A 10,146-nucleotide genomic window follows, 5' to 3' on the forward strand; every position below is an offset into this window, starting at 1 on the left:
CTTAGTGTTTCCTCAATATTCCTTTTTTTCTTTTACAGTGTTTGAATACCAAATTAATAAATCCGTATATTAAGTTTCATCTCTTTATCTATATACAATAGTATCTTTTGTTGTCCTGTGTGGACAGTGCCTGATAAATACTGCCCCCCAAGAACATGTGAAAACATATTGGAGGGGCTTCCCTGGTGGCGCAGTGGTTGAGAGTCCGCCTTCTGATGCAGAGGACACTGGTTCGTGACCCGGTCCGGGAAGATCCCACATGCTGCGGAGCGGCTAGGCCCGTGAGCCTGCACGTCCAGAGCCTGTGCTCCGCAATGAGAGAGGCCACAACAGTGAGAGGACCACGTACCGAAAAAAAAAAAAAGAAAGAAAAAAGAAAATGTTGGAGGAGTACCCATAGCTAGGAGAAAAATATCAAAGAAAATTACCCTGGAAAACTGAATCTTCAATAAGAAAATATTTATAAAGTGTTTTGTGAGTTGTTCCAGGGAAGCAAGGTTAGTACACAGAAAGGCATATAATGCATTCAGAGGCATATAAAACATGGAGACTTGAAAGTATTTCAACATAGCTGGGATTCAAAATAGAAGAGGAAATGTTGGAGGAAATAAGGACACAACAGAGTTTGTGAGTTATGAGAGTATGTTTGTAGCTTACTCTGAAAAGAATAGGGAACTAATAAATTTGTGAATGATGAATGACATTCATTTCAGAGCAATCTCACCAATGATAGTCTAGTGTATTAGAGGAAGACAAATGTGAATTTATGTTGACCAGTGATGAGTCTATGTATTACTTCAGATGAGAAATAAAGGGGGTTTGACCTGAACAGGTGAGAGTGATTATGGGGAGAACAAAGAAGATTTGGAAATGCCAAAGTAAAGCTGGCAGATTTGGTGATTGATTTCATGTCAAAGGAGGAAAAAGAAGGAGCTAACTTACAAAGCTGGGATTCTGGCAAGGAAAAGTATGGGGATGGAAATGCCAGCCATCAACATAACAATTTTGGAAAAAACAGAATTGGACTGAGATTCTTAGTTCAGTTTTCAGAACATGATATTCATTTTAACATTTGGGCTGCTGTAACAAAATACCACAGACTAGTGACCTATAAACAGAAGAAATGTACTGCATACAGTTCCAGAGGCTTCCAGTCTGAGATCAGGGTGCCAGCAAGGTCAGGTGAAGTCCCTCTTCTGGTCACAGATTTCCCCTCATATGTTCACAAGAGGAAAGGAGCTAGGAATCTCTCTGGAACCACTTTTATAATGGCAGTAATCTCATTCACGAGGGTTCTACCCTCATGACCTAAGCATCTCCCAAAGTCCTCACTTTCTAATACTATCAAATTGAGCATTAGGATTTCAACGTATGAATTTTGGGGGGAACACAAACATTCATTTGATAACAGTGTGTTTTAGATATTTATGTTAAATAAACTCTATATAAGTAGCAAACCTGTCTATCTTTTTCATTGTTGTATCTCCAATGGCCACTATTGAATTAGTCAGAGAACAATCACACAAACAGTATTTATAGAATGAAAAATGTTTGGTTGTGAAGAAAAGAATGTATTATGAATTTCTAGCACATAAATAGTAGATGTTCTCAAGAAGAATCTAGAAAAAAATGGCTTAGGTTTAATAAAATAAGAAATAGCAATTCTCAACAAAAACTAAGTTTTGCACTGAAAAAAAGTTTGTATTGCAAAGCTATTTGCAAAGTGTATTACATATTTTATCTCTCTAGCTACATGGCAAAATGTTTTCTAGATGTATTGATTCACCTAGTCAAAAATTGGTGTCTTCTCTGTGCCAGACACTATTCTACACTCTGTGAATACAATAACAAACAAAGTCACTGCCCTCATGGAGCTTATAGTCTCATGAAATGAGATGGACATATAAATAGTGAAAACAAAATTATATGGTGTGTCGTACGGTAATCAGTACTGTAAAACAAATAATGAAGCAGGGTAAGGATGTAGGGAGTATCAGAGACAGGAAAGGGCATGCTGTGTTATTTAGAGTGGTTAGGGAAAGCTTCACTGATAAAGTTAGGTAATTTAGCAGACATCCAAAGAAGGGATGTAGCAAGTCTTATAGATATGGGGAAGGGAGGGGTTATTTTTCCAGCCAGGGGTTTTAGCAAATTCTGAAGTAAGAATGTGCTTTTAGTTAGAAGGAGAAGCCCTGGAAGGGTTTGAAGTCACTGAGGTAGCCTAGGTGCCAGTTCCTATGAGTTTAAGACAACCCTATATAGAACTTGTGGGCAAGAGGAGGCACCAGCTAACATTTAAATAGTATACAATGACCAGTAAGTGTGGGAAAGAAGCTTAATCAATTTATAAATCAAATACATAAAAATTAAAATGATTTTGTTTTAACCTGACAAATTAAGGAGATTGATCATGCATGATATTGATGAAAATATAGAAAAAGAGACTATATCACTTTTGGCTCATGGGGAGGGCACATGTGGACAATTTTTTGAATAATACCTTACATAGAATTTTAAAATTTTAATGCTTTTGACCCTGTCATTTTAGTTTTGAGAGTTTATCCTAATAATATTATCAGAGAGAAACTTAAAGATATATTTATAAGGATTTTTTAAATTTTAAAATTGCTTAAGATAAAAAATTTGGAAATTACCTAAATTAGTAATATACATTCTAATATATCCATTAAATGGGATATTAGGTATCCATTGACTATGGAAACAATGTATGGTAGAGACACTGTTGAGACTAAATATGTTTTCTTTTTCCTTTCCTAGTAGAAACTCCAATTTTTTTGGTTAGGCATGTGGCAACATGCAATAAACACTTAATTTCTCAGCTTCCATTGGAGGTATGAGTTGCTTTTTGACTAAGTTACGGTTAATTGCTTATTGGAAGAAAAGATCGTCTGAAAGGGATTGGGCATGTGCTTTTTCATCTCTTCTTTTTTCTTGACAAAGATTTTGTCTCAGTAATATAATCATTACTTGATATCAGAACACCTATTAATATACTCTATCAGTAGTTCAAATAGAAAGATCATATTTTCTTTCTCTTTGCTCTAGTCTACATAAGGGCCCAAATAACATTCATCTCTTAGAGGGAGAAAAAACATATGAAAATAACAATGTAAATATACACTTTATTATCAAAAAATCTTGCTTAAATCAATAGAAGGAAAACTATCCTTACTGATGAAACACTGGAGGCATTTCCACTAAAATAATAATTAAGAATGCCCACTATCACTATATTAATGTTTATTTTATCTAGAGGTATGTGATAAATATAAAATTTCATGAATATGAAATAAAAGCTGTGAATAGTGGCAAGGGAAAGACAAGTTTATGATTTGCAGATAACAAAATTTTATATGTAGAATTTTCAAAAGAAAAACTAAGTGAAAGATTCTCTACAACAATGAATGTTCAATATGGCTGCTGAATTAAATTTATATATAATTAAGAATCAACAGTGCCTGTCATTTTCTTTTCTTAACACTCACAGCAATAACCAGTTGGAAACTATGGAGGAAGTTATTTTCATTCAAAACAGTAAAAAATACAATCTATTCAGGAATACCTTTATTGAAAAATTTGAGGAAGTTATGTGAAGGAAAATCTAAACTTTTGCTTAAAGATAAAAATATAATATGTGGCTTAATGATTACATAAAACATAGTCCTAAGGATGTACTTATTTTAATTCCATTAAAACCCCCTTTTAGCTGTCAGAAAACTTATAACATCTTTCTAAAATTCATCTGAAAACATGTACAATACAAGAATAAGAAGATTGTGAACAGGGAGAACTAAAGAAGACTATAAAGCAATAGTAATTAACAGTGTGATGTGGCATAGCCCTGAAAGATAAATCAGTGCATGTAACAGTAATGACTTCTACTATCAAAATTACCCACTATGTGACAGGCAGTGTAACAGGGAGGCACTTCATACACATAATATTGTACCTGCTCTATATGAGTCAAGTGTTAGTGTATCCACTTCATACTTGGAAAATTGTGTCAGAGAAGTTAGCTAATTTATTAAAAATTATAGATTTTTATAGATGCAAGATTTAAAAGAAAGACCCATGCTACATTGGAGGGGCTAATCAGAGAGAATGATTTCCTGACTTTCAATTTTCTAGACCAGATTTCCAGAGACATGGCTATTTTTTTGTTTTCCACTTGTAGGAATATTAGATTACCTGTTGTATGCTTACTTTAAGACTGTTATTTTGGTGGTTTTTTTTTTTTTTTTTTTGAGACTAGTTTGAGTGGATTCCAATCCCTGGTAGTCAAAGATTCCCTAATGTAAAAACCAAAGTCTAGTATCTTTATTATATATTATCAAAAAACAAGTAGCCCAGAGCACATTCTAAATTAATATTAAACAATTAGTAAGAAAATGAAGCATGAATCAACAAGTATTTCTTTCACAATTTGTAATTCGTTGGAAAAAATATCAATAATATTCTTAATAATAGTATCCCACAATTCATAGGAAACAACATATATAATTTAGAGAAAGATAAAAAAATCTTAAAAGCAATTTTAAAAAATTATGGATGAAGTAGTGCAATATTTAATTTAAAAAGTAGAAGTAAATGCAGAAAAAATATAAGTGGATGTCATTACTGAAAATGTCAATGTTCTACATGTCACATAATATCATACACAAAATACAATATCAAACTAAGAAATACTTGCTAACATATGACCATGATCTAATAACATAAGTACATGGTCTAATCCTTCCAATACAGGGAGTATTTGCATAAGTTGATAAGAAAAACACAAAAAACTTGAAACAAAATAGGAAAATAATATGAATTAATAATTCATATTAAGATCTAGCTAATAAAGACATTAAAGATATGTTCCAATGAAATTGACTATTTTTTTTAACATCTTTATTGGGGTATAATTGCTTTACAATGGTGTGTTAGTTTCTGCTCTATAACAAAGTGAATCAGTTATACATATACATATGTTCCCATATCTCTTCCCTCTTGCGTCTCCCTCCCTTCCACCCTCCCTACCCCACCCCTCCAGGCGGTCACAAAGCACCAAGCCGATATCCTTGTGCCAGGCGGCTGCTTCACACTAGCTATCTACCTTACGTTTGTTAGTGTGTATATGTCCATGCCACTCTCTCACTTTGTCCCAGCTCACCCTTCCCCCTCCCCATATCCTCAAGTCCGTTCTCCAGTAGGTATGTGTCTTTATTCCTGCCTTACCCCTAGGTTCTTCATGACATTTTTTTTCTTCTTAAATTCCATATATATGTGTTAGCATACGGTATTTGTCTTTTTCTTTCTGACTTACTTCACTCTGTATGACAAACTCTAGGTCTATCCACCTCATTACAAATAGCTCAATTTCATTTCTTTTTATGGCTGAGTAATATTCCATTGTATATATGTGTCACATCTTCTTTATCCATTCATTCAATGATGGGCACTTAGGTTGTTTCCATCTCTGGGCTATTGTAAATAGAGCTGCAATGAACATTTTGGTACATGACTCTTTCTGAATTTTGGTTTTCTCAGGGTATATGCCCAGTAGTGGGATTGCTGGGTCATATGGTAGTTCTATTTGTAGTTTTTTAAGGAACATCCATACTGTTCTCCATAGTGGCTGAACCAATTCACATTCCCACTAGCAGTGCAACAGTGTTCCCTTTTCTCCGCACCCTCTCCAGCATTTATTGTTTCCAGATTTTTTGATGATGGCCATTCTGACTGGTGTGAGATGGTATCTCATTGTAGTTTTGATTTGTATTTCCCTAATGATTAAAGATGTTGAGCATTCTTTCATATGTTTGTTGTCAGTCTGTATATCTTCTTTGGAGAAATGTCTATTTAGGTCTTCTGCCCATTTTTGGATTGGGTTGTTTGTTTTTTTTTGTTATTGAGCTGCATGAGCTGCTTGTAAATTTTGGAGATTAATCCTTTGTCAGTTGCTTCATCTGCAAATATTTTCTCCCATTCTGAGGGTTGTCTTTTGGTCTTGTTTATGGTTTCCTTTTTTGTGCAAAAGCTTTGAAGTTTCATTAGGTCCCATTTGTTTAATTTTGTTTTTATTTCCATTACTCTAGGAGGTGAGTCAGAAAGGATCTTGCTGTGATTTATGTCATAGAATGTTCTGCCTATGTTTTCCTCTAAGAGTTTGATAGTTTCTGGCCTTATATTTAGGTCTTTAATCCATTTATAGCTTATTTTTGTGTATGGTGTTAGGGCGTGATCTAATCTCATACTTTTACATGTACCTGTCCAGTTTTCCCAGCACCACTTATTGAAGAGGCTGTCCTTTCTCCACTGTACATTCCTGCCACCTTTATCAAAGATAAGGTGTCCATATGTGCGTGGGTTTATCTCTGGGCTTTCTATCCTGTTCCATTGATCTATCTTTCTGTTTTTGTGCAGGTACCATACTGTCTTGATTACTGTAGCTTTGTAGTATAGTCTGAAGTCAGGGAGCCTGATGCCTCCAGCTCCTTTTGTTGTTCTCAAGATTACTTTGGCTATTCGGGGTCTTTTGTGTTTCCATACAAATTGCAAAATTTTTTGTTTTAGTTCTGTGAAAAATACCAGTGGTAGTTTGATAGGGATTGTATTGAATGTATAGATTGCTTTGGGTAGTAGAGTCATTTTCACAATGTTGATTCTTCCAATCCAAGAACATGGTATATCTCTCCATCTATTTGTATCATCTTTAATTTCTTTCATCAGTGTCTTATAATTTTCTGCATACAGGTCTTTTGTCTCCTTAGGTAGGTTTATTCCTAGATATTTTATTTTTTTGTTGCAGTGGTGAATGGGAGTGTTTTCTTGATTTCACTTTCAGATTTTTCATCATTAGTATATAGGAATGCCAGATTTCTGTGCATTAATTTTGTATCCTGCTACTTTACCGAATTCACTGATTAGCTCTAACAGTTTTCTGGTAGCATCATTAGGATTCTCTATGTATATTATCATGTCCTCTGCAAAGAGTGACAGCTTTACTTCTCCTTTTCCGATTTGGATTCCTTGTATTTCCTTTTCTTCTCTGATTGCTGTGGCTAAAAATTCCAAAACTATGTTGAATAACAGTTGTGAGAGTGGGCAACCTTGTCTTGTTCCTGATCTTAGTGGAAATTCTTTCAGTTTTTCACCATTGAGGATGATGACAGCTGTGGATTTGTCATATATGGCCTTTATAATGTTGAGGAAAATTCCCTCTATACCTACTTTCTGCAGGTTTTTTATCATAAATGGGTGTTGAATTTTGTCAAAAGCTTTCTCTGCATCTATTGAGATGATCATATGGTTTTTCTCCTTCAATTTGTTAATATGGTGTGTCACGTTGATTGATTTGCATATATTGAAGAATCCTTGTATTCCTGAAATAAACCCCACTTGCTCATGGTGTATGATCCTTTTAATGTGCTGTTGGATTCTGTTTGCTAGTATTTTGTTGAGGATTTTTGCATCTATGTTCATCAGTGATATTGGCCTGTAGTTTTCTTTCTTTGTGACATCCTTGTCTGGTTTTGGTATCAGGGTGATGGTGGCCTCGTAGAACAAGTTTGGGAGTGTTCCTCCCTCTGCTATATTTTGGAAGAGTTTGAGAAGGATAGGTGTTAGCTCTTCTCTAAATGTTTGATAGAATTCGCCTGTGAAGTCATCTGGTCCTGGGCTTTTTTTGTTGCAAGATTTTTAATCACAGTTCCAATTTCAGTGCTTGTGATTGTTCTGTTCATATTTTCTACTTCTTCCTGATTCAGTCTTGGCAGGTTGTGCATTTCTAAGAATTTGTCCATTTCTTCCAGATTGTCCATTTTATTGGCATAGAGTTGCTTGTAGTAATCTCTCATGATCTTTTGTATTTCTGCAGTGTCAGTTTTTACTTCTTTTTCATTTCTAATTCTACTGATTTGAGTCTTCTCTGTTTTTTTCTTGATGAGTCTGGCTAATGGTTTATCAATTTTGTTTATCTTCTCAAAGAACAAGCTTTTAGTTTTATTGATCTTTGCTATTGTTTCATTCATTTCTTTTTCATTTATTTCTGATGTGATTTTTATTATTTCTTTCCTTCTGCTAGCTTTGGGGTTTTTTTGTTCTTCTTTCTCTAATTGCTTGAGGTACAAGGTTAGGTTGTTTATTCGAGATGTTTCCTGCTTCTTAAGGTGGACTTGTATTGCTATAAACTTCCCCCTTAGAACTGCTTTTGCTGCATCCCGTAGGTTTTGGGTCATTGTGTCTCCATTGTCATTTGTTTCTAGGTATTTTTTTATTTCCACTTTGATTTCTTCAATGATCACTTCATTATTAAGTAGTGTATTGTTTAGTCTCCATGTGTTTGTATTTTTTACAGATCTTTTCCTGTAATTGATATGTAGTCTCATGGCATTGTGGTCGGAAAAGATACTTGATACAATTTCAATTTTTTAAATTTACTAAGGCTTGATTTGTGACCCATGATATGATCTATCCTGGAGAATGTTCCATGAGCACTTGAGAAAAATGTGTATTCTGTTGTTTTTGGAGGGAGTGTCCTATAAATATCAATTAAGTCCATCTTGTTTAATGTATCATTTAAAGCTTGTGTTTCCTTATTTATTTTCATTTTCGATGATCTGTCCATGGGTGAAAGTGGGATGTTAAAGTCCCCTACTATGAATGTGTTACTGCCAATTTCCCCTTTTATGGCTGTTTGTATTTGCCTTATGTATTGAGGTGCTCCTATGTTGGGTGCATAAATATTTACAATTGTTATATCTTCTTCTTGGATCGATCCCTTGATCATTATGTAGTGTCCTTCTTTGTCTCTTCTAATAGTCCTTATTTTAAAGTCTATTTTGTCTGATATGAGAATTGCTATTCCAGCTTTCTTTTGGTTTCCAGTTGCATGGAATATCTTTTTCCATCCCCTTACTTTCAGTCTGTATGTGTCTCTAGGTCTGAAGTGGGTCTCTTGTACACAGCATATATAAGGGTCTTGTTTTGTATCCATTCAGTCAATCTGTGTCTTTTGGTGGGAGCATTTAGTCCATTTACATTAAAGGTAACCATCGATATGTATGTTCCTATTCCCATTTTCAAAATTGTTTTGGGTTCGTTATTATAGGTCTTTTCCTTCACTTGTGTTTCTTGACTAGAGAAGTTTCTTTAGCATTTGTTGTAAAGCTGGTTTGGTGGTGCTGAACTCTCTCAGCTTTTGCTTGTCTGTAAAGGTTTTAATTTCTCCATCAAATCTGAATGAGATCCTTGCTGGGTAGAGTAGTCTTGGTTGCAGGTTTTTCTCCTTCATCACTTTCAGTATGTCCTGCCACTCCCTTCTGGCTTGTAGGGTTTCTGCTGAGAGATCAGCTGTTAACCTTATGGGGATTCCCTTGTGTGTTATTTGTTGTTTTTCCCTTGCTGCTTTTAATATGCTGTCTTTGTATTTAATTTTTGACAGTTTGATTAATATGTGTCTTGGCGTATTTCTCCTTGGATTTATCCTGCATGGGACTCTCTGTGCTTCCTGGACTTGATTAACTATTTCCTTTCCCATATTAGGGAAGTTTTCAACTATAATCTCTTCAAATATTTTCTCAGTCCCTTTCTTTTTCTCTTCTTCTTCTGGAACCTCTATTTCGAATGTTGGTGTGTTTAATGTTGTCCCAGAGGTCTCTGAGACTGTCCTTAGTTCTTTTCATTCTTTTTTCTTTATTCTGCTCTGCAGTAGTTATTTCCACTATTTTATCTTCCAGGTCACTTATCCGTTCTTCTGCCTCAGTTATTCTGTTGTTGATCCCATCTAGAGTACTTTTAATTTCATTTATTGTGTTGTTTATCATTGTTTGTATCATCTTTAGTTCTTCTAAGTCCTTGTTAAATTTTTCTTGCATTTTGTCCATTCTATTTCCAAGATTTCGGATCATCCTTACTATCATTATTCTGAATTCTTTTTCAGGTAGACTGCCTATTTCCTCTTCATTTTTTAGTTCTGTTGCATTTTTATCTTGCTCCTTTATCTGCTGTGTGTTTTTCTGTCTTCTCATTTTGCTTATCTTACTGTATTTGGGGTCTCCTTTTTGCAGGCTGCAGGTTCGTAGTTCCCGCTGTTTTTGATGTCTGTCTCCAGTGGCTAAGGTTTGTTCAGTGGGTTGTGTA

The sequence above is a fragment of the Orcinus orca genome, chromosome 8, assembly GCF_937001465.1.
Source record: "Orcinus orca chromosome 8, mOrcOrc1.1, whole genome shotgun sequence".
NCBI lineage: Eukaryota > Metazoa > Chordata > Mammalia > Artiodactyla > Delphinidae > Orcinus > Orcinus orca.